This window comes from Triticum urartu, chromosome 5, assembly GCF_003073215.2.
Source record: "Triticum urartu cultivar G1812 chromosome 5, Tu2.1, whole genome shotgun sequence".
Taxonomy (NCBI): domain Eukaryota; kingdom Viridiplantae; phylum Streptophyta; class Magnoliopsida; order Poales; family Poaceae; genus Triticum; species Triticum urartu.
Genome location: NC_053026.1, coordinates 502531576 through 502558121, shown reverse-complemented (window position 1 = coordinate 502558121; position 26546 = coordinate 502531576).

Here is a 26546-nt window from a genome sequence, read left to right as displayed (position 1 = left end):
CTGCTGTGGACTTGGAGTCGGTTGGCTCCACCGACCCGATGCCTGTCGACTCCGACACGGCCTCGTTCGACACCTTCCCCACCAACGTCACGATCTACAACGACCCGCTTCCTCGAGCCGATGGCTGCGACGCTGCCACCACCGAGGTGATGGTCATCGGCCACGACGGCGCTGCTGACGAGAGCGCCCACGACGCCCCACACGCGGCGGTCCACGACTTGTCCATCCCCCTTCCGGCCGACGCCGACGCTGAAGCATTGGAGGCTCGCCACCTCGCCCTCCTCGCAGAAGGCCGGAAATTGGTTTCCATGAGACGCCTCGCTGAGGCCCACCGACGCGAGGCCGACCGCGCCGCCTTTGGCACGCCGCCCCCAGGCGGGCCCAGCCGGGTCGGCGTTGTCAGACAGCGCGGCGCTGTCATTGCCGACACGTTAGGAGTCGACCGCCCAGTCTACGCCACTCCACTCGAGAACCTGCGCGCCGCCCAGGCGGCCGTAGACGAGCTAGACGGACTGGAGGCCGAAGAACTCCCCCACATGACCCGACGCATCCAGCAGCTGATCGATGCAGCCGCGCAGCGGCACGAAGCCGACGCCCGCGCGGAAAGCCCTCCCCCGCGCCGAGATCACGGCGCGACGTCTCGGACGCCGACTGCGTGCAGAGACCGCGCGCGGCGCGAGAAAGAGCCGGCTGCCAGCCGAAGCCAAACCCGGATCTCCATCGAGCGAGACGCAGAAGGCCACCCTCGGGCCGTGGAGTGGCAGGGCAACCCGCCTCCGCCTCGGCCCCGTGGAGAGAGATATCCCACCCCGCCGCCAGTGGCGCACCCGACTCTCAGCGGCCGACTAGGTCGCCGCGAAGGAGTCGGCGAGAACGACGCCCGCCATCGGATCGACCGCCTGGCGCGATCCCTGGCGCTGGAAGAAGAAGACGATGTCGGTCCGCCTTGCTTCGGCCCCCGCATCCGCGACGAGCCCTTCCCCAAAGGGTTCTCGCTCCCAAGAGACACGCCCAAGTACAACGGCTCTGTGAAGCCGGAAGATTGGCTGATCGAGTACTCCACAGCGGTTAGCATAGCCAACGGCAACCGGCGCGTTGCCGTGAAGTACGTGCCCCTCATGCTGCAAGGCACGGCGCGGACCTGGCTCAACAGCCTCAAACCACGCAGCATCAACAGCTGGCTAGACTTCACAGAAGCCTTCATCCGCAACTTCACCAGCACCTACAAGCGGGCTCCCAAGCCCAGACAGCTCTCCTTGTGCGTACAAGGCCCCGCCGAGTCAACTCGCGACTACCTCACGCGTTGGGCCGAGCTCCGCAACTCTTGCGAAGGGGTGCACGAGGTGCAAGCCATAGAATACTTCACTGCCGGGTGCCGAGAAGGTACCCTCCTCAAGCACAAGCTCCTCTGCGACAAGCCGACTACCCTCGACGAGCTTCTGGACATAGCGGACAAGTACGCCACCGCCGACTCCTCAATGAAGACCGAGCTTCGGGTCGACGCGTCCGGAAAAGTACTCAACCCGGCGCCCAAGACGCCGGCTGGGGATTCCGGCCGACGCCCACACCCGAACGACCACAAGCGCAAGGGCCCCGCGCCGCCTCCCGCTAGTCGGCAGGTGGCCACAGTTGAAGACGTACCGCCCGAAGGGCGGCCCGCACCCAAGAAGCCCAAGGGCGGCCGGCCGGCTTGGCAGCCGGCTTTCTCATACGAGCAAACTCTCGACGCTCCGTGCAACTTCCACACGGTGCGAAGCCGTCCAACCACACAACCCGGAAGTGCCATTGGCTCACCCGAATCTCCAAAGGCGAAGGGCTCGCGCCGCCTCCGCCTGCCGGCCCGCCGCCTCCGGCTCTGCCGCCTCCAGCCGCTCGGCCCGCAGTCAGAGCCGTGTACGACGAGTTCCCCGACGAGCATGCCGCCTATATCATCTTTACAAGTCAGCCCGAAGACCGGCGCGGCAAACGCCGAGAGCACCAGGAAGTCAGCGTGGTCGCTGCCAACCCCGCCGGACACATGCATTGGTCAGAAAAGCCCATCAGCTGGAGCCGGGCCGACCATCCAGAGGTGATGCTGTCTCCCGGCTCTTATGCGTTGGTCCTGGAAGCCACCCTCGCGACGGACAGACGCGCTGCCTGCTTCTCCCGCGTGCTGATAGACGGCGGGAGCAGCATCAACATCCTGTACCGTGACACCCTGGAGAAGCTGAACGTCAAGACAAAGCAACTCACGCCTACTCGGACAGTGTTCCATGGCATCGTACCCGGCTTGTCCTGCGCCCCCATTGGCAAGATCAAGATTGATGTACTTTTTCGGGGCAAGGAGCATTTCTGCCGGGAAGCGATCTGGTTTGAAGTGGTGGACCTGGAGAGCCCTTACCATGCATTGCTTGGCCGACCTGCCTTGGCCAAATTCATGGCAGTTCCCCACTATGCATACCTCAAGATGAAGATACCAAGCACCAAAGGCGTCATCACCGTAGCCGGCGATTACAAGAAGTCCTCTGAGTGCGCAGCAGCCAGCAGCCGACTGGCCGAGTCCCTTGTGATTGCCGAAGAAAAGAAGATGTTGGACCGAGTCATGGCCATAGCCGGCAAGCAGTCGACCGTGTCCCCCGATCCCAAGGAGCATGATGCTCAAGGATCTTTCCAGCCGGCCAAGGAGACGAAGAAGATACCTCTTGACCCCGAGCACCCAGAGAGGTTTGCCGTCATCGGGGCAAACCTAAACAGCAAATAGGAAGGCGAGCTCGGCGATTTCCTCCGTGAGAATCGGGACATCTTTGCATGGTCCCCCAAGGACATGCCGGGCGTCCTGAAGGAATTCGCCGAGCACAAACTACACGTCCGAGAAGACGCAAAGCCAGTCAAACAACCCCTTCGCCGACTGTCGGAGGAGAAACGCAGGATTGTGGGAGAGGAGATAGCCCGGATTCTAGCAGCCGGCTTCATTATGGAAGTTTTCTTTCCAGAGTGGCTCCCCCACCCCGGCCTCGTGCTCAATAAGAAAAACAAGTGGCGCATGTGTATAGACTACACGAGCCTCAACAAGGCCTGCCCTAAAGATCCCTTTGCCCTGCCGAGGATTGACCAAGTGATAGACTCCATGGCCGGATGCGAGCTGTTGAGTTTCTTGGATGCTTACTCAGGATATCACCAGATAAAGCTAGATCCGGACGACCGCCTGAAGACCGCCTTCATCACGCCATTTGGAGCCTTCTGCTACCTGACTATGACATTCGGATTAAGAAATGCCGGTGCCACTTTTCAGCGTTGCATGCAGAAGTGCCTCCTCAAGCAACTCGGCAGGAATGCCCACGTCTACGTAGACGACATTGTGGTGAAGACGGAGAAGCGCGGCACCTTGCTGGGAGACCTCAAAGAAACGTTTGAGAACCTACGCCGGTTCCAAATCAAGATCAACCCCGAGAAATGCGTGTTTGGAGTGCCAGCCGGCCAGCTCCTAGGCTTCCTGGTCTCCGAACGCGGCATCGAATGCAACCCGGTGAAGATCAAGGCCATCAAGAGAATGGCGATCCCCACCAAGCTTCGAGACATCCAAAGGTTCATCGGATGCTTGGCTTCCTTGAACCGCTTCATCAGCCGGCTCGGAGAGAAAGCTCTCCCCCTCTACCGCCTCATGAAGAAGAGCACTGTAACACCCTCGATGCGACTATAGCTCCCACGTGTCGAGGCACGACTTAGAGACATAATCGCATTGAAGGCATATGTCGCAAGAGAGGTAATCTTCACACAACCCATGTAATACATAAGGGAAAGAGATACATAGTTGGCTTACAATCGCCACTTCACACAATTACATGAATAAAGCATTACATCATCCAAATACACTCAAGGTCCGACTACGGAACCAAAATAAAAGAAGAACCCCAAATGCGACAAAGGTCCCCGATCGACCCCAACTGGGCTCCACTACTGATCATCTAGAACGAAACCACATAAAGGACAAGATCTTCATCGAGCTCCTCCTGAGCTTGGTTGCGTCATCTGCAAGGACTCATCGGCACCTACAAACTGGTTTTGGAAGTATCTATGAGCCACGGGGACTCAGCAATCTCGCACCCTCGCGATCAAGACTATTTAAGCTTATGGGTATGGTACAAGGTATGAGGTGGAGCTGCAGCAAGCGACTAGCATAAATGGTGGCTAACATACGCAAATGAGAGCGAGAAGAGAAGGCAAAGCACGGTCGATAAAAGTATGATCAAGAAGTGATCCTATAGCGACCTACGTCAAGCATAACTCCAACAACCGTGTTCACTTCCCGGACTCCACCGGAAAGAGACCATCACGGTTACACACGCGGTTGATTCATTTTAATTAAGGTCAAGTTTAGGTTTTCTACAACCGGACGTTAACAAATTCCCATCTGCCCATAACCGCGGGCACGGCTTTCGAAAGTTCAAATCCCTGCAGGGGTGTCCCAACTTAGCCCATGACAAGCTCTCACGGTCAACGAAGGAATAGACCTCCACCCGAGACGTTCCGATCAGACTCGGTATCCCGGTACAACAAGACATTTCGACAGGGTAAAACTAAACCAGCAACACCGCCCGATGTGCTGACATCCTGATGGGAGCTGCACATATCTCGTTCTCAGGGCAACACCGGATGAGACATCCTACGAGTAAAACCAGCCCTCAAGTTTCCCCGAGGTGGCCCCGCAGTCTACTCAGTTCGGACCAACACTTAGACAAGCACTGGCCCGGGGGGGTTAAAATAAGATGACCCTCGGGATGCGCGACTCCCAAGGGAAAAAAGGCTAGGTGGCAAATGGTAAAACCAATGTTGGGCATTGCTGGAAAAGCTTTACTTAAGGCGAACTGTCAAGGGGTTCCCATTATAGCCCAACCGCGTGAGGAACGCAAAATCCGGGAACATAACACCGATATGACGGAAACTAGGGCGGCAAGAGTGGAACAAAACACCAGGCATAAGGCCGAGCCTTCCACCCTTTACCAAGTATATAGATGCATTTATTAAATAAGATATATTGTGATATCCCAACAAGTAAACATGCTCCAAAAAGGAAATAACATCTCCATGTTCCAACAAAGAACAAACTTCAATCTTCACCTACAACTAACAACGCTATAAGAGGGGCTGAGCAAAGCGGTAACATAGCCAATCAACGGTTTGCTAGGACATGGTGGTTTAGAGGTTTGACATGGCAATTGGGAGGCTGACAAGCAAATGGTAGGCATCGTAGCATTGGCATGGCAAAGAGCGAGCAAACTAGCATAGCAAAGATAGTAGTGATTTCAAGGGTATGATCATCTTGCCTAAAATCCCGCAAGGAAGAAGAACGAGTCCATGAAGAAGACAAACGGACGTAGACGAACAGGTCCTCACACACACGACGTTACCGGATCCAACACGAAGAAGCAAACACCGGAAAAGAAGCACACAACATAGTAAACAACCACCACAACAACATGGCACGATGCACAATCGAGTATGATGCATGTCCGGTTTAATGAAACATGGCATGGCAAAGTGCAACAAACAACACTACAAATTAAGTGGAGCTCAATATGCAACGAGTTGCATATTGACGAAACACCACGACACGTTATTTAGTTTGATCTCGTTTATGTACTCAACAATATTAAATGTTGGTTAACATGTCAAGAGGGTGAAGCAAAGTAAAACTACCTATCTAGTCAAGTTTAAATGAGGCCGGAAGCAACGAACAACAATTCCGGAAACTCCTCATGAGCATAAATTAGGTTTGGTACTGTTCTGCCCTAAACAATATTTTAGAGTTGTTAAACATGCAAGATGATGCCACCATGTTAAACTAGGCAAAATTCTACCCCATTTACATATAAAGTTTGTTAAAAACGGAGCTACGGTTATTTAGTTATGAATTAAAGCATTTTAACATGGCATAGGAGTAAATTTAACCAAACATCATTTTAGACATGGGTGAAAATGACATATTATGAAACTAGACAGAAATCTAATCATATTTCATATTTAACTTATTTTAAACCGATGCACCATTTGTGAGTTATTATATGCATGAACATGGAGGGGTAATCTGTAAATATGCAGTACTCTGGATAATTAGCAAAATTCGCCGGACCAGAAAAAAAACACAACATGCCGAAACTGGCCCGAACTAGGCTGCACAGGAGCAAACAGGAGGTGGCCCGGGGCTCACCTAGCTGGGCTCGGCCCAGGTCGGGGGTGGATCAGGTCGGCGGGACCTGCGCCGTGGGGAAGCCCACGTGGCCGGTGGCGCTAGAGACTCACCATGGGCCTTGGCCCGGTTCGGTGAAGGAGGAGGCAGGCCGGGCAGGTGCTGGGCCAGCTGCGCAGTGGGCTAGGGAGGCGCTGGGCTACGGTCAACGCGAACGAGCGGGCTCCTTCTGGATCGAAGCAGAGCCATGGCAATGGCGGCGGCTGGCGAACTTGGTGGCGGGGGCGGAGGAGAGGGGCTCCGGTGAGGTCAGGAATGGATGGATCCGGCGAAGGGGATCCCAGATCCGGTGACGGAGGTGGCCGGCGGCGCTCGGGGATGCGGGATCCGGCGGAGTGGATCTCGTCCATGGAAGCGGCGTTTCCTATGGCAACAGAGGGAGGGAGAGAGCTGGTGAGGAGAGGAAGGAGAACGGAAAGGGAGAGAGAGGGAGGCGAGGGCGGCACTGGCCTGCTGTCGAAGTGCTCGCCGGCGGCGAGGCTCCGGCGACCGACGAGTGCAGAGCGGCGGAGGAGCTTGGATCGGGGTCTCCCTCTCCCGATCTGGAGCTCGGGGAGCAGGGGCGACGCGGTGCGGGCCTCAGAGCCCAGATCGGGGCCCGGGCGGGCCTGGAGCGGGCCTGGCGGCGCGGGGGGATGTGGGCGCGGGGAGGCGACATGGCAGCTTCCCGTTGGCTACGGGCGCTGCTGGAGCGGCGGCTGGCCACACAGGGCGCGCCAGGTGGCGAGATGGTGGTGGCTGGCGCCGAAAATTGAGGAGAGGAGGTGGGAGGCGGCGGCGCGGCCCTCAAGGTGGGAGGAGGCTGGCGGCACGCGGATTTCGAGGAGGGGGAGTTTGGCTGCTGCCAAAAATGGAAGGGAGACTTCCTTTTATAGGTAGGGGCTAGGGTTTGAAGGGTTAGGAGGGGTTTTAGGAGCGTTTCAGAGCCTCCGATCGTGATCTGACGGTCCGAAACGAAGGGAGGTTTAGGTGGGCTGCAAGGGGGTTGTGAAAAGAGGTTGGGCTGAGATGAGAGGAGAGAAGTGCAGCCCAGCAATTGTTTCCGAAAACCGAAAACGTCCGACGTTAGACCGGCTATACTGCCGCTATAGTTTAATCGTTGGGGCATCAAACGATCTCCGAATGCGATGAAACTTGACAGGCGGTCTATCTACACTATAATAAGACCACACGTCAACTCTCATCCCATTCCGAGAACATTTCCCGGTCACTTATAAAATAATATTTCAGACATGCCGCGGGCGCATGCAAGTGTGGCTGGGCTCAGAACGGATAACGGACGGAACGAGGAGACCGGGACGGATGCAAGTTTTAAAACATGATGATGCAATGCACATGATGACATGATAAGATGCAACTGGCAAGCAAATGACAAGGCAACAACAGCGAATAACCGGCGGACACCTGGCACATCGGTCTTGGGGCGTTACAACACTCCACCACTACGAGAGGATCTCGTCCCGAGATCTAGAATGGCACCGGAGGGACAACGGAAGAGAAAGAGAAGAGGTAAGACTAAGTTGCTTCTTTGACAAACGAGTGAAACCAAAGAACCTTGAAAAGGTTACACAAATTTAAGAACGAATACAACGAAGGTGAACAAAGTCGAAAACACTCCGTTAGCAAGGAGGGACAAAGAACATTGCGAAAAACTTGAGGTTGAAGGGGCAAGATATTTATTGAAAACACTTGGTTAAAGATGGGGATCAAGTAAGACCAAAATTCGGGCAGCACTCCGGTTGAAATGAAAATAATTGAATAAGAACTTGAACAGAAGGGCACAACACTCCGGTTAAATGGATAAACTGAGGAAAGAACACGGTCCTGACCAAACAAGAAGATGGGTGAAAAGAACAACACCACAATGCCTCTGGAACGAAAGAATAGAAATATAGATAATTGAAATAAAAGAATGGAGAAGAAAATGCCAACTTCTGCCACAAAAGAGCTTGAAAAGGCATCCTCAGGAGAAAAGTCGAACGGAGTTGTTGCACCAACAACGAAAAGAGTAAGCTTGTAGTGGGCTTATGAAGAACATCTCAAAACTACGAGGTGAAATTCTGCCACTAACGAAAACGATAAATTGGATTGATATGAACAAGGAGACGAGAAGATTCTTTCACCGGGAGGATTAATGAAGAACTTGGAGCATTTATAAGCACCATAGATAGTAACAATCCTTAGGGAATGCTTTAGGTGAAATATAACCCAAGATAACCCCAATGACGAGATTGATGGACTTTAAAACTACCTCATCCTTGACCACATGTGAATCATGAAACATGAACTCAAATATCAAGAGTGACATAATACCACCTCCAATGATACGGAAGAAAGAATTGCACTCCGGATAGCAAGAAGAAGAATGCTGGAGCTCCTCTGAAAAGAATCTTGATGAACACTTCGAGAAGGAATTAAATCCTTGATGAACCATCATGTAGAACCTTCGTGAGAACTCCGGTAATAAAAGGATGATCAAAAGGAAGTGAAGGATGAAAAGAATAAGATTGAAACCTTGCAATGATTAGATGGAGCTTAGCAACGAGATAAAGAGAAAACTTGGCACTCCGGTAAAGAAAGATGAACAAATGAGATCAAGAATTTTGATGAGCCTCCAGAATAAGGAATTGAATTTAGTCGATGAAACAAGAATAAGAATTACATTATGCTTATCCTTCATCAATTAAATTAATGACAATCAACGGATTTGACATATTACTTATTCTCGTAGCAAAGATTAAGAGAGATATAGTGCCAACTTGAGAAGGTCTTCAACAAATCACCGGTCGGGATTGAAAAGAATGAATTAATTGATACAGAAGAGAGATCTTGAACGAACCACCGTAAGAATTGAAAAGAGCGTATAAAGCATGAAGACACACCGGGAAGGATTAGCAAATAAACGAAAATGCTTGAGAGAATTTAGATATAAGAGAACGAAGGGATCACGAGCCGATTAAAGATCACTTGAACGAAGCACCGGTGGAATTTGGAGAATGATAGCTGAAAGCTGAGAATGAATAAACCTGAATTGATGGACTCCGGATAACAAAACTGAGAAGACTCTTGAATTACTCCAGATGGGTGAAAAAAATTCTCACAATAGAAACAATTATGAGAGGATGATATAAGGCTAGAATCACGAATCTTCACGAGAACGGATATGATTGAAGAGAAAATTATTCCTTGGTCTTTAAATGTTGAGAATGATGACGAGAAACACCACCATGAATTATTTAGACACTCCGGAAGAATCAAAACGAAGAGATTGAGCCAACGGTGAAAAGAATTTGAAAGATCTTGAAGAAAAGCATTTGACTGATGATAAATCATTTTTACGTCAAACTTTGAGATGAATATGAGAATAACTCCGGAAATTAGAAGAGTCAGGTAAGATCCTGGGAAAGACCTGTGAGTTAGGGCCCACTCAAAAGAAACACCGTAGAAATGATTTACAAGAGAGAAAGCACCGGTTAACTTAAATGTCTTGATTAAGATAGGACCTCGAAATAGCTTGAAGGGATGCCAAGTGAAAACACAAATCTTCGAGATATCTTCAGCCCTCCAAAACAAAAGCATATCGAGAAGTGAAAGATTAAGAGATACACCGGCATGAGAAAGCATTTGAAACAAGGAAAAGGATGTGAATCAACAAAGCTTGATTTGAATTCATCAGATAAAAGAGAACGAAGAATGATGAACTAGAAGCTCCGTTAGTATCTTCATGAGAATCATCGGATAAGAACATTGAAGGAAAAGAATGGAGAGACTTCACATCAATAAGATGGATACTTGATTAAAAAAATCTGAGTCCTTGAAGAAACAAGGGTGGGAGGGTGGGAAAAACAAAGGCAACTTGGAGACGGATGAAACAAACACCGTTGAGAAGAACTGATAATTGATCTTGCGAATGTTGAAGTGATCGGATCCACTTGGAGAGAGACACACCGGTAGAAAAGGATTGACAAAGCAATCTCGATGATCAAGAAGGATTGGTATTCACACCGGAGTATGAGAACACCATTAGAGAAGTTATGGAATCAACATTTGACTCCGAAGCAACTCGAATACCACAACTCAAAACAAAAACAAAGGGTTGGCTTGCAGAATAAGCCGGAACAAACATATGATAGAGATTTCGTTCGAAGTTTTCATGGTGGGGCCTACACGGGCTCGATCGTACAGCACCATCATGTACAAGGCAGTGCACATGACATACGAAGCGTCCCCGAGTCGGCATAGCCAAGGACTCTTTAAGACACAACGAGACCACTGTAAAACCAACCGTGAATAGGCGGACCACTAGACGTCGAACCCCAATTTCATATCATACATCTGTCGGAAAGATATCCTAAGAGCTACTTGAATTCCCACCTATGAAACTCCCGAAATTTTCCCAGTTATGCAATCAGGTGTTGCGGATACAGGGGAAGCATAATATCTCACCCAAATCTAGCAAATCCTACATCCAGCTGTATCCATCCTTCAACACATAACCAAGAAACCTTCGGAAATCATCTACCTCAACCTTCGAAAAGCATCCGTTATACAAGTTATGGCAATACTCCCGAACTCCCGCCCCAGTACTGGGTGGCGTCGAGGTTATCTCACCAACGAACTGCATAAAAGAGATTTTCGATGTCGGCGTACTAAACTCAGGTATTCCAGAACTGCAACGATAAAATTATGACGACAACACCTCGGAGCTCAACTCCCCGGGACACTACCACAAAACCCCTGACAGGAGGCACCAAGACAATGTTCTCATCATAAAACCATCGAAACGATTCCAAGATACCCGCGTGATCCTAAATTTTTTTTTAGTGAAATTTGAGAAGAGAAGAGTCAAAACTCTACGTCAGGATGCCTTACCAGAGCGATGAGGAGACTGGGAAGTAAAAAGAATTCCTAAACTCTCCGATATATAATTCCTAAAGACTCAAAACATTTTTCTAGACACAACTCGGCCGCTAAAAACGGTCAAGCAATGGGCTCCTAAGGTCGGGGAAGGCTCTGATTACCAACTTGTAACACCCTCGATGCGACTATAGCTCCCACGTGTCGAGGCACGACTTAGAGACATAATCGCATTGAAGGCATATGTCGCAAGAGAGGTAATCTTCACACAACCCATGTAATACATAAGGGAAAGAGATACATAGTTGGCTTACAATCGCCACTTCACACAATTACATGAATAAAGCATTACATCATCCAAATACACTCAAGGTCCTACTACGGAACCAAAATAAAAGAAGAACCCCAAATGCGACAAAGGTCCCCGATCGACCCCAACTGGGCTCCACTACTGATCATCTAGAACGAAACCACACAAAGGACAAGATCTTCATCGAGCTCCTCCTGAGCTTGGTTGCGTCATCTGCAAGGACTCATCGGCACCTGCAAACTGGTTTTGGAAGTATCTGTGAGCCACGGGGACTCAGCAATCTCGCACCCTCGCGATCAAGACTATTTAATCTTATGGGTATGGTACAAGGTATGAGGTGGAGCTGCAGCAAGCGACTAGCATAAATGGTGGCTAACATATGCAAATGAGAGCGAGAAGAGAAGGCAAAGCACGGTCTATAAAAGTATGATCAAGAAGTGATCCTATAGCGACCTACGTCAAGCATAACTCCAACAACCGTGTTCACTTCCGATCGCGATCTGACGGTCCGAAACGGAGGGAGGTTTAGGTGGGCTGCAAGGGGGTTGTGAAAAGAGGTTGGGCTGAGATGAGAGGAGAGAAGTGCAGCCCAGCAATTGTTTCCGAAAACCGAAAACGTCCGACGTTAGACCGGCTATACTGCCGCTATAGTTTAATCGTTGGGGCATCAAACGATCTCCGAATGCGATGAAACTTGACAGGCGGTCTATCTACACTATAGTAAGACCACACGTCAACTCTCATCCCATTCCGAGAACATTTCCCGGCCACTTATAAAATAATATTTCGGACATGCCGCGGGCGCGTGCAAGTGTGGCTGGGCTCAGAACGGATAACGGACGAAACGAGGAGACCGGGACGGATGCAAGTTTTAAAACATGATGATGCAATGCACATGATGACATGATAAGATGCAACACGCAAGCAAATGACAAGGCAACAACAGCGAATAACTGGCGGACACCTGGCACATCGGTCTCGGGGCGTTACAAGCACTCACTTCGAGTGGAACGACCATGCCGACCAAGCTTTTCACAAGCTGAAGAAGATGCTGGCCACGCCGCCCGTCCTAGCGGCACCGACTGAGAAACAGCCCATGCTCCTTTGCATTGCCGCAACCAGCCGGGTGGTCAGCACCGTCATCGTAGTCCAACGCCCAGAAGAAGGCCGAGCCCAGCCGGTCCAGAGGCCAGTGTATTACTTGAGCGAGGTGTTGTCCGCTTCAAAGCAGAACTACCCGCACTACCAGAAGATGTGTTACGGCGTGTACTTCACCGCCAAGAAGCTGAAGCCCTACTTCCAAGAGCATCCCATCACGGTCGTATGCACTGCCCCGCTGGCCGAGATCATAGGCAGCCAGGACGCATCCGGCCGGGTGGCGAAATGGGCCATCGAGCTGGCCCCTTACACAATCTTCTACCAGCCCCGCACTGCCATCAATTCCCAAGCACTGGCCGACTTCCTCGTCGACTGGGCCGAGACCCAGTACCTGCCGCCAGCTCCCGACTCCACCCATTGGCGCATGCACTTTGACGGGTCCAAGATGCGCACCGCCTTGGGAGCCGGCGTCGTCCTTACCTCCCCCAAAGGCGACAAGCTCAGATACACGCTGCAAATTCACTTTGCCGCCTCCAACAACGTGGCCGAGTACGAGGCGCTCATACATGGGCTTCGGCTTGCCAAAGAACTCGGCATTCGCCGGATCCTATGTTATGGCGACTCGGACTTGGTGGTCCAGCAATCATCCGGCGACTGGGATGCCAAGGACGCAAATATGGTGAGCTACCGCTTCCTGGTTCAACAACTCAGCGGATATTTTGAAGGATGCGAGTTCCTCCACGTACCGCGAGCCGACAACGAGCCAGCCGATGCCCTGGCTCGAATAGGCTCCACTCGGCAAGCAATACCAACCGGCGTCGCTCTACAACGCCTCCTCAAGCCGTCCATCAAGCCGTCTCCAGAGTCCGATTCCATCTTCGTACCGCCTGACCCCGACGCGGCCGGGTCCGGCTCGAAGAACCAAGCAGGCGACCCCGGGACTTCAGTAGTCGGCCCGGGGACTTAGGCAACTGGCTCGGGGACTGCCACACCCGGCTCGGGGACTGCAGTAACCGGCCCGGGGACTGCACCAGCACAACAGCCGGCGGTCGACTCCAGCATTTCACCACCCAGCCCGCCCACCCTGGTGGCAGTAGCCGTTTTGGCAATAGAAGAAGTCGCAGCTCCGTCATGGGCTCAATCCATCCTCAACTTCCTAATAAACGAAGATCTGTCGGCTGACGAAGTAGAGGCAAGACAAGTCCAACGCCGAGCCGGAGCATACACAATCGTCAACAGAGAGCTCGTCAAGCGCAGTGTCACTGGAGTCCTCCAGCGATGCGTCGAGCAAGAGAAGGGCATTGCAATCCTTAGAGACATCCACCAAGGAGAATGCGGCCACCATGCGGCCTCAAGATCACTCGTCGCCAAAGCCTTCCGCCATGGTTTCTTTTGGCCGACTGCTTTGGATGACGCCAAGGAGTTAGTTAAATATTGCAAAGGGTGCCAACTCTTCAGCTCCAAGCAACACATGCCGGTTTCGGCACTCAAGACCATTCCCCTCACCTGGCCCTTCGCCGTTTGGGGACTGGACATGGTGGGCCCATTCAAGACGGCGCGCGGCGGCATGACGCATTTGCTCGTCGCCGTGGACAAATTCACCAAGTGGATTGAGGCAAAGCCGATCAAGAAGCTGAATGGGCCGACTGCTGTGACATTCATCGCAGACATAACAAATCGGTACGGCGTGCCACACAGCATCATCACTGACAATGGCACGAATTTTGCCAAAGGAGCCTTGGCACGTTTCTGCGCAGCCCAAGGTATCCGGCTGGACTTAGCGTCCGTCGCCCACCCGCAGTCAAACGGCCAGGTCGAGCAAGCCAACGGCCTCATCCTCTCAGGCATCAAGCCCCGACTAGTCGTACCACTGGAGCGTTCAGCCGGCTGTTGGCTCGATGAGCTGCCGGCTGTCCTCTGGAGTCTGCGCACTACCCCAAACAAGTCAACCGGCTTCACCCCTTTCTTCCTCGTGTATGGTGCCGAGGCGGTCATCCCAACTGACATCGAGTTCGACTCGCCTCGAGTAACCATGTACACGGAAGCGGAGGCCAAGGAAGCACGAGAAGACGGGGTCGACTTGCTGGAAGAATGCCGGCTGTTAGCCCTCAGCCGGTCCGCCATCTATCAGCAGGGCCTGCGCCGCAACCACAGCCGGAAGGTCAAGCCAAGATCCTTCCAAGAGGGCGATCTTGTGCTCCGGCTGATCCAGCGAACAGCCGGCCAGCACAAGCTCTCGGCCCCTTGGGAGGGCCCCTTTGTCATCAGCAGAGCCTTAGGCAACGACTCCTACTACCTGATCGACGCACAGAAGCCGAAGGCACGAAAGAGAGACGACTCCGGCAAGGAGTCGGAACGACCATGGAACGCCAACCTCCTCCGAAGGTTTTACAGCTGAAATGCAGTATGTATCACGCTAACCTTTGTACTAAGTACGAGATAATAGGGCCCCCGAGGAGAGCTCGGGGACTGCCATATTTTGTCTATGAATGAAAAGTATCATGCTTATGACCTTGTCATCTCATTTACTTGTTCCGTCCGGCACCGGGTTCGACTAGTCGGCCCGGGGACTGGCCGCCTGGAGTTATATTAGAAGTCCTACCCGCAGTCAGACAAGTAATGTGCCAGCTCCCAAGCCTTCTCTTGCCAAAAGTCGCAGTTCGAAGAACTGTCCGGCTGGCAAGAGTTAAGGGCAGGAACGGGTGCCCACACAAAAAACGGCTAGGGACTAACGGACTAATATAACGAAAGCCGGTTTGCCGCCTACCACCGACCGACTAGCAAAGTAGCCGGCCGGCCGGTTTCCATTCACTTCACTTCAATCCAAGAAAGCTCGAGTACTTGCCTCCCCAAAGAGAGAAGGCGGCAAAGGAAAAAGCCTAAGGATAAAAAGCATACTCCAAAAGGCCAGCATTCAACATAGTTTGGAAACCAAACATGCACATAATAATATTTACATAAAAGACCTCCAAAAGGCCAGCATTCAACATAGTTTGGATACACCCCCAGTGGGTGGAACTGCGAAAGCTTAATAAAGATTGTTCAAAAGGCAACAAGCAGGAAAAATAAGGACGGCAGGTCAAGCTGGCGGAGCGACCGACGAGCCGGGCTGGTTGGCGGAGACGGTTGCGCCGGCTGAAGGATTGGCCGGCTGGCGAACCTCGGCTTGATCACCACCTCCCGCAGAGGGCGCGCTTCCACGCGCCTCGTTGCTGGAGGCACGGTCAGCTTGAGGCCGGCCGGTTGTTCCACCAGCCGGCTCGACGTCTTCACCGTCCTCTTCTTCGTCATCCTCGCCCTCGTCGCTGGAGGCGATCTCCTCTGCCGAGTCCTCGCCCACCGCCGGGTTCAGCCCGAACCACTCCTCCGGCTGGGCAACGCCGTCATCATTGATTTCAGGTGCAAAAACGCTGATATCGGTGCACTCGGCGATCGTCAAAGCACGCTGGGCGATAGCTGGCCGCACCTCCTCCAGCTCCGCGTCGGCCTCCAGCCGCCAAGTGTGCAGCTGGTCCAGGTTCAGCCCTGGGTACCAAGCTCGAACGAACTCCAGGGCCCGCCCGGCTCCAAGACGGGCCGCCGACGCCTTCCAAGCTTCAAAGCGACCGACTGCGACCTCCAGCCAGTCGGCAGTCCGGCTTGGGGTGCGGGGGATCGTCTCGCCGGGCCAGAGGGCGGCCAGCACCTGCGCCCCGGCACGTTGGAGCCGGCGAAGCATCCGGTGAGCCGGCTGCAGCCGCGCTTGGACAGCCAAGAGCTGCTCCTCAAGCGTCCGATTCGCGTCCGGCGCGATGGTGACCCCCGCCTGACGGCGCGCCTCACGATGGGCCTCGATGGTTTGGGCGGCGAAGGCGGAGTAGCCGGGAAAGTAGTCTGCACAAGAAAATAGGCAGCAGCACGAGTCAGGCCAAAAACCAGGCGGCAAGGGGCAGGAGAGGAGCGAGGAAGGCGGTTTACCGTCAATCAAGTTCTCGATGCGGCCGAAGCCTTCCTCCAGCGCTCGCCGGGTCTCAGCCCAGCTCGCCGCCTCGGTCTCAAACTCTGCCTTCAGGGCGGCCTCGCTATCCTGCGCTTTCTTCAGGGCCGCCTTGTGGCTCTTCTCTTGGTCAGCCAGCTTCTTGGCCAGGGGGTCACGCTCCTGGACCAAGGCAGCGTACTCAGCATCCTTGGTACGAAGGGCGGCCTGCGCTTCGCCGAGCTCCCTCCTCAAGTCGGCGTTGGCCCCTGAAAGCACGAAAGACAAAAAAACCAATAAGGAAAAAGTCGTCAAGGAAGATCCGACCCGACTGCTCAGCAGTCGGCCCGAATCTCGGGGACTACACCCAGTGGGTGCGCTGACGCGCCCCCACAGGAGACAGATAAGATCAAGCACTTACTTCGGCTGTTGGCCAGGTCGTCGGTCTTTCGACCCAACTCCTGAGCCTGGGAGTTGAAGGCGGCAGCACGGGAGTTATGATATTCCTGGAAGTTCAGACAGGAAGCAGAAATAAGGTAGTCATCAAGAAAGATCCGACCCGACTGCTCAGCAGTCGGCCCGAATCTCGGGGACTACACCCAGTGGGTGCGCTGACGCGCCCCCACGGAAGAAATCAAGAGACCAAAGCGGCCAAGAATGAAAGACTCACCCAGATGGCGGCCCGCGTCAACAGGAACTCCTGAGTATACTGCTGCAGCAGGGCGGCCTGAGCTTGAAGCCGGCTCCGGACCTCTTGAGCCGCCACATTCAGCTCGCCAGTCCCCCCGCTGGGAGTCCACTCGGACGTGGCGGTGCTGGCCGCCTCCAGAGCCTCCGCCGACTGGCCGGCGCCCGCGACTCGGCGCGACTCTGGCGGAGCGGCGCCTCCCCCTGCGCGCCGACGCGTCACCGGCTGCACCTCGGAGTCGGCTCCGTCCTCCGGCTCACCCCCGGCCGGCTCCTCTGGCACCGCTGACGATTGGCCGCCTTGGCCCACTCCGGTTGGCGCTGCCGCCGGCGCTCTCCCCGCGAAGACCACGAGGTCCTCCCTCCTCTCCATCAGCGGCGGGTCTTGGACGATTTCCTCCGCCAGGGGCAATGGGGTGTCAGGGGCCACGACTCGGAGGGGAATGGCGAGCAGCGGAGGCTGGTTACGTGAACCCTCCGCCTTCGTTTCCACGGTCGCCGCCTCCACCTGGGCCTTGGCTGCCGCGTCGGCCTGCTCCCTCGCCGCCTGGGCGGCCGCTTTTTCTGCCGCCTCACGGGCGTTCCGCTCCGTGGCCTCCCTGAGGTCGGCGCGGGGGTCCACGTGGCGGGAGCCCGAAGACCCTCCAGTCGGCCCAACTACGGAGCCGCCCGGACCCCGCTCAAGGGAAAGCGACGCCCTGTCCAGCGAGCGGGAAAAGATTAGGAAGAATGTTCGAGCAGGAGAGAACGATGAAAAGCATGCGGCCAAGCAATCGACGACTTACGCTGAGACTGCCGAAGAGGGTTGACGCGGCCCGGCGCTTCTGTGCGCCGCCGCTGGCAGCCGGCGCGGTGGACGAGCCCGCGCCCTGATGGTCGGCCGCCGGCTGGCGACGTGGGGCGACTTCGACTTCGGCATCATCCGGCCAGTCCTCGAAGCTGGCGGTAAGCCCTGTGCCTCCGGGCTCGGCGTCGTCCCCCGCGACGGCATTTTCCATGGCAGCCGCCCCCAAATCCGGGTCGTCGACGTCGTCCACCGTGCGGTCGGGGACGTACTAGCGTTCTATCCCTGCGGCCCCGGTCGTCGGCGGAAGAATGGGGTTCTGCTAAGAAGAACCGACCGATCAGAAGCCGGCCATCATAAAGCCGGCTACCAACAAAAAGAAGAAAGAGAGGAAAGCTTACCACGGGCGGAGGGTTGGCGCGAGAATACGGCACCTTGCCGTATCGCCAGTCCTCGGCGAGCTTGCAATTGGAGATATGATTTACCATGTACGACACCTCCGCATGAGGCATCTCCCTAGTGCTCAGCCGGCTTGGGTCGAAGCGGCCGCTCATCTAACACATCATGTGGGGCCGGGTTTGGAGAGGAAGTATCCGGCGCTCCACAAAGGCGGCCACCAAGTCGGCCCCGCTCAGGCCTTCCGACTGGATCATCACCCGAAGCCGGGAGACGGCAGCGTTCCCGGCCTGAGACAGTGACCTGGACCGGAAACTCCATGAGGGCTGCCTCCCAGCCGGCGGGCCGGCTACGTAAGCCGGCAGGTTGATGTGGTCTCCTTGCTGGGCGACGTTCTTCACGTAGAAGTACGACTTCTGCCAGATCTTCACCGACTGGATCAGGGGGATGGACGGGAACGGATTGTTCTCGCTCGCCCGCCTCATGGCGATGAAGGCTCCGTAGGGGGCGGGCACGCCTGCGACGACGGTGCCGAGTTTGCTCTGGAAGAATTCCCCCCAGAGCTCCAGCATGGGGAGCAGCCCCAAGAAACCTTCATAGAGAGAGACGAAGGCCGACAGCAGCAACACCGCGTTGGGCGTGAGGTGATGCGGCTGAAGATTGTAGAACTCGAGGAAGGAGCGCAGGAATCGCTCGCCGGAAGGCCGAAGCCGCGCAGGAAGTGCAAGCGGAAGACGACCCGCTCGCCCTCCTCCGGTGCCGGTGAGATCTCCGTCTCTGGTGCCAGGTGGACCCGCACGAGGTTGGTGTCAGGCAGGCGCCGAGTCTAGCGGAGGAACTCAACATGGTCCTCATGGACGTTGGAGCCATCCCACGAGCTCGACAGCGCCAAGGGAGCAAGACGATGTGGTGGCGCGGCGGCGCTGAGACGGGAGGCTGCGGCGGCAACAAGAGGAATAAAGGAGGACGAGAAGGGGCGTAGCGAGAGAGAGCGTGCGAACCTCTGTCTCTCCCCCGCCTCCCCCTACTTATAGGCTCGCGTGGCGGAGCCGAGGACGCGCGGCATGGGGAAACGTGGGGATCGATCATGCCCACTCCCCCACGTCCCTCGTTTATTGCGCCCTAACGGCAAAATAAAATCGCCACAGGAAGGCGAGCGGTCCACCTGGGCCGCAGAAGATGAGCGTTCGGGCTGAGGCATGCGAATGGCGGGCCCGGGCCTGCGGCGGCGTCCCTTCGCGCGCGTGCATTGGCAGGATCTCCTCGCCACGTGGCCCGCGTTCCCGCCTACGAGAAACGGAGCTCTCTGAAGACGGCGCGTACCAGCATAGCCGGCTCTTCAGAGTAGGAAGCTGACCGAGCTTCTCGTCCCTTTGTCTGCCTCGAAGCTCGATCAGCTTCGGGGACTACTGTCAGAGTAAATAGCCATGGGTAGCCTAGCCGGCTTCCCCCGGCCCTTCTGAAAAAATTACGAGCCCGTCCGGCTCTCAAGAATCCAAGACATGGGGCCGCCTTCCCCTTGCTGGCTGTCACCCAGGCCGACTTTCGGAAGGCGGCCCGACTTTAGCCCTCATGAAGAAAGCCATGGGAGGGCCGACTTCGAGAAGCCGGCCGCGAGAAGGCCGACTCCAAGAAGCCGGCTCCCATAAAGTGGTCGAGGCCGTACCCTCAAAGTTTGCATCCACCTAGCGGCGATGAGACGGGGCGTGGCTACAGTAAAGCCTGCCACCCCCAAATCCCGGAGCACGATCGGCACAGTGCGCCGTACGGGTGACCATGACCCGCCCGGCGCAACACTGTTGCCACGCCGACCCTGACGCCATCCACGACGGACTACCAGCGCGGCCCACAGGCGGTGGGTCCCTTCGGGCAGAGAGACACCCGAAGGCGGCCACACCTCCCCCAGTCGGCCCAAGAGAGAGCCGGTTCCCCGCAGCCGGCTTGCCATCTTCCACAGAGGAGACGCCCCATTAAGGAGACAAGACGCGGTGAGGCTCCAGCGATCGCCCGCCGGGCGGCGGCACTGTAGCCACGCCTACCACGATGAAGCCCACGTCACCAAGATGGAGCAACAGTAACCAGCCGCCGACCAGGTCCTGGACAGTGGGGCCCGCCTGTCGACCAAGGGGCCGGCAGCCGGCCGGACCCACCAGTCGGCGGGCCCCAGCGGCCGGCGCAGAAGCCGGCGAGCGTAGTCACAGACGGCTGGGCCCCGCGCCCAGTCGGATTACCATTGTACCCCCGAGGGGTAGGCCTATATAAACCCCCCGGGGCACCCATGCAAAGGGTTGGAACCCTCAGCTAGTTTTAGACACCACCCAAGGAGAAGAAGCAAGCTAGCCGTGCCCTTCTTCCTCTTCCCACCGAACAGCTCAAGGAGCATTGTGTAGCTACTTGTCCATCTAGTGATCATGCGGAGACCCCGCAGAGCAGCAGTAGGGGTGTTATCTCCACGGAGAGCCCCGAAGCTGGGTAAGATTCGCCGGCGTGCATGTCTTCGCCTCATCCCGTTTCCAGGCACCGGCGACGTCTTACTGGCTCCCACAATGATAAGCCACCCGTTGGCATATGTCGCACCTACCACCCGACAACCTCCCAAACTCCGCGCCGGCGCTAGAGCGAACGTCGTCGCAATGGCGGAGCCCGAGGACATAGGTTCACCATGAGGATGCCGCCGCGACGCCATCCTTACTTGAACAGACTGATTTCTAGAACCATCCCTGCCATAGACCGATCGCCTTGTCAGAGTAGGATCTGAAGAAACTTTATTTAGCGCACTCATCGTCGCCGCCGAAGCCGAGACTATGAACAACGTAAAAACATTAACTACGAGAGTAAAATACGAGCCGCGCGCATGGACCCGACGACCCTCTCACCATCAACGACCGAGGTCACCGCCGGAGGACAGCCGCCGGAGGGCAGCGGCGGCAGAAACTCCTGGCCGCTGGAGATCGTCTTTCTTGAGAAAGAAAGAACGTGGGATAATTAACAAAGAGTAAAGATCACCTTCATGGAAAATGTTACTGTGTGGTACTGACTTTACTTAGGCTGGTCATAGTGGGGAGTAACTTAGACTAGTGTCATATATATGACACTAGTATATGTTACTACCTTCATAATGCAAAGTGTTATGGAAGTAGTATCATATATGATTGCATTTATTAGCTTATAGACTCAACATTTTTTGGGAAGCGTTATGTGATGATAACATAATATGTTACTCCAAACACCTCTCTCCTCATTAATTAGGTGCCACATAAGCAAACTTGTCTTGAGATGTGTTATGTTACTAGCTAAGTTACTCCCAACACTACTAGGAAAAGGCTTGCTAGCGGTGCACTGTTTTGGCTACTAATGGCGCACTACAAGTGTGCCACTAACATCACGCCATTAGAATTTTTTACTAATGGCGCACCTGTAGTGCGCCATTAGTACTAATGGCGCACCACGCAGTGCGTCATTAGTATATCCCACGGTGCACCATTAGTATGCCTCCCAGGGGGCCATATTTACCCATGTGCTCTGGCTTACTAATGGCGCACTAGTTGATGATGCACCACTAGTGTGCTTTTTGCAGTGCGCCACTAAAGTGTTGAGTGGTGCGCCACTAGTATGAATATTACAGATTATTTTTTTCTTTTCTGATATTTGCACAGGTTACAAAACATATTACTGCACAGAATATAGAGAGCACAACATATAAACAGCAGATCTATCAAATACAATAGAAGATTAGTCTCTGAATACAATTCATCATATTAGTCTCTGAATTTAAAATACCGAACAAAGTTAGAACGTTACAAGCCTCGAGACCGCGAGTAGCGAGTTTGTCAAAAGTAATGCTGCATTCGGAGATATTTGAGAGATGTGTCCTCTCTTATCTCCGTGCTACTGCTACTGCTATGCCTAAACATGACCTAAATACCCTATTTAAGGTAAAATAACATAAAACAAAATAGACCCTGACTCTCCATTATGGAGAATGGAGATCATCCTGTCTCTAATTCTTGCGCTTCCCTTCCTTTTGCTTCCAAGAACCTCCTTATGACTGTCCATACATTTTTTCCATCCATTGATTTGCATGTCTCCACTTCTTTTAGAAATATGGTATGGACAGTTGAGATTCGTAGGATGACCTAGCAGTATGTTCAAAACATTAAGGCTACCTTTCTGATACATCAAATGAGGCACACAATTCTCTGAGATTATCTGTTGAAAAACATAGTAATAATTTCATAGTTAGCAATGATGTACTAGTTTTAGAAGTATGCAAAAGATGCACGGATGTCGTAATAGTAAAAAATCTTACCAGGGTATCTCCATGGTAGTTACCGTAGTTCAACACATGCATGATAACCCACAAGTATAGGGGATCACAACAGTTTTCGATAAGTAAGAGTGTCGAACCCAACGAGGAGCTAAAGGTAGAACAAATATTCCCTCAAGTTCTATCGACCACCGATACAACTCTACGCACGCTTGACGTTCGCTTTACCTAGAACAAGTATGAAACTAGAAGTACTTTGTAGGTGTTGTTGGATAGGTTTGCAAGATAATAAAGAGCACGTAAATAAAAGGAAGGGGATGATTGTAAGTAAAAGAAACAATAAAGTAAATATAGCGAGTGTGGAAAAGTGGTGGTAGGAGTTGCGAAATTGCCCCTAAGCAATTGACTACTTTACTAGACCGATAGCAAGTATTACGTGGGAGAGGCCACTGCTAGCATGTCATCCCTGACTTGGAATTCTACGCACTCATGATTGGAACTATTAGCAAGCATCCACAACTACTAATGTTCATTAAGGTAAAACCCAACCATAGCATTAAGATATATTGGCCCCCCTTCAATCCCGTATGCATCAATTTCTATGCTAGGTTGAAGCTTCTGTCACTCTTGCCCTCCAATACATAGTCCTATCAACATACAACTAACCCTAGGGTGTGATCCACGCGCACAATCATATGATGGGCACCAAAGGACAGCAACATAACCACAAGCAAATTAAATCAATCATAGCAATTCATCAACCACCGATAGGACAACGAAAATCTACTCAGACATCATAGGATGGCAACACATCATTGGATAATAATATGAAGCATAAAGCACCATGTTCAAGTAGAGGGTACAAAGGGTTGCGGGAGAGTGGACCACTGTAGATAGAGGGGCGAAGGTGATGGAGATGTTGGTGAAGATGGCGGAGATGTTGGTGTAGATCGCGGTGATGATGATGGCCACCGGTGGCACTCCGGTGCCATCGAAAGCAAGGGGGAGAGAGCCCCCCTCCTCCTTCTTCTTCCTTGACCTCCTCCCTAGATGGGAGAAGGGTTTCCCCTCTAGTCCATGGCCTCCATGGCGTGGGAGGGGTGGGAGCCCCTCCGAGATTGGATCTGTCTCTCTGTCTCTCTCTGTTTCTGCGTTCTCAGATTCTTCCCTTTCACCGTTTCTTATATTCCCAGAGATCGTAACTCCGATTGGGCTGAAATTTTAACACGATCTCTATCCGGATATTAGCTTTCTTGCGGTGAAAGAAGGGCTCCAACCGCCTTACGGGGTGGCCATGAGGGTCAGGGGCGCGCCTGACACCCTGGGGCGCGCCCCCCTACCTCGTGCCCCCCTCGGGCACCGTCTCGTGATGATTCCACTTACCAAAATTCATAAATATTCCAAAATAAATCTCCGTCAGTTTTTATTCCGTTTGGTATGGGTTTTCTGCGAAACAAAAAACATGCAACAAACAGGAACTGGCACTGGGCACTGGATCAATATGTTAGTCCCAAAAATAGTATAAAAAGTTGCCAAAAGTATATGAAAGTTGTAGAATATTGGCATGGAACAATCAAAAATTATAGATACGACGGAGACGTATCAACATCCCCAAGCTTAATTACTGCTCGTCCTCGAGTAGGTAAATGATAAAAAATATAATTTTTGATGTGGAATGCTACCTAGCATAATCTTGATCATGTAATCTAATCATGGCATGTATATTAAGATACGAGTGATTCAAAGCAATAGTCTATCATTTGACATAAAAACAATAATACTTCAAGCCTACTAATAAAGCAATCATGTCTTTTCAAAATAACATGGCCAAAGAAAGTTATCCCTACAAAATCATATAGTCTGGCTATGCTCCATCTTCACCACACAAAATATTCACATCATGCACAACCCCAATGACAAGCCAAGCAATTGTTTCATACTTTTGACGTTCTCAAACCTTTTCAACTTTCATGCAATACATGAGCGTGAGTCATGGACATAGCACCATAGGTGGAATAGAATATGATGGTGGAGAAGACAAAAAGGAGAAGATAGTCTCACATCAACTAAGCGTATCAACGGGCTATGGAGATGCTCATCAATAGATATCAATGTGAGTGAGTAGGGATTGCCATGCAACGGATGCACTAGAGCTATAAGTGTATGAAAGCTCTAACTAAAACTAAGTGGGTGTGCATCCAACTTGCTTGCTCATGAAGACCTAGGGCATTTGAGGAATCCCATCATCGGATATACAAGCCAAGTTCTATAATGAAAATTCCCACTAGTATATGAAAGTGATAACTCAAGAGACTCTCTATATGAAGAACATGGTGCTACTTTGAAGCACAAGTGTGGAAAAAAGGATAGTAGCACTGCCCCTTCTCTCTTTTTCTCTCATTTTTTGTTTTTTTATTATTATTTTTATTTTTTGATGGGCTTCTTTGGCCTCTTTTTTTTGTAAAGTCCGGAGTCTCATCCCGACTCTATGGGGGAATCATAGTCTCCATCATCCTTTTCTCACTGGGGCAATGCTCTAATAATGATGATCATCACACTTTTATTTACTTACAACTCAATATTACAACTCGATATCTAGAACAAAGATATGACTCTATATGAATGCCTCCGGCGGTGTACCGGGATGTGCAATGATCTAGCGTAGCAATGACATCAAAAAAGGGACAAGCCATGAAAACATCATGCTAGCTATCTTACGATCATGCAAAGCAATATGACAATGAATGCTCAAGTCATCTATATGATGATGATGGAAGTTGCAAGGCAATATATCTCGGAATGGCTATGGAAATGCCATAATAGGTAGGTATGGTGGCTGTTTTGAGGAAGGTATATGGTGGGTTTATGGTACCGGCGAAAGTTGCGCGGTACTAGAGAGGCTAGCAATGGTGGAAGGGTGAGAGTGCGTATAATCCATGGACTCAACATTAGTCATAAAGAACTCACATACTTATTGCAAAAATCTATTAGTCATCGAAACAAAGTACTACGCGCATGCTCCTAGGGGGATAGATTGGTAGGAAAAGACCATCGCTCGTCCCCGACCGCCACTCATAAGGAAGACAATCAATAAATAAATCATGCTCCGACTTCGTTACATAACGGTTCACCATACGTGCATACTACGGGAATCACAAACCTCAACACAAGTATTTATCAATTTCACAATTACTCGACTAGTATGACTCTAATATCACCATATTTATATCGAAAAACTATTGCAAGGAATCAAACATATCATATTCAGTGATCTACAAGTTTTATGTAGGATTTTATGACTAACCATGTGAATGACCAATTCCTGTCATCTTTCTAAATAGATATAAGTGAAGCAAGAGAGTTTAATTCTTTCTACAAAAGATATGCCCGTGCTCTAACAAATATAAGTGAAGCAAAAGAGCATTCTACAAATGGCGGTTTTCTATGTAAAGAGAAACGGGCAATCCAAACTTCAAATGATATAAGTGAAGCACATGAAGCATTCTATAAAGCCATACTCAAAAGATATAAGTGAAGTGCAATGAGCATTCTATAAATCAACCAAGGACCATCTCATACCAGCATGGTGCATAAAATAAAAATGAAAACTAAATGCAAAAGACGCTCCAAGATTGCACATATCGCATGAATGAAACGAATCTGAAAACATACCGATACTTGTTGAAGAAAGAGGGGATGCCTCCCCAGCATCCCCAAGCTTAGACGCTTGAGTCTCCTTGAATATTTACTTGGGGTGCCTCGGGCATCCCCAAGCTTGAGCTCTTGCCTCTCTTCCTTCTTCTCACATCGAGACCTTCTCGATCATCGAACACTTCATCCACACAAAACTTCAACAGAAAACTCGGTAAGATCCGTTAGTATAATAAAGCAAATCACTACTCTAAGTATTGCTGCAAACCAATTCATATTTTTTTTGCATTGTGTCTACTGTAAGATAACTTTTTC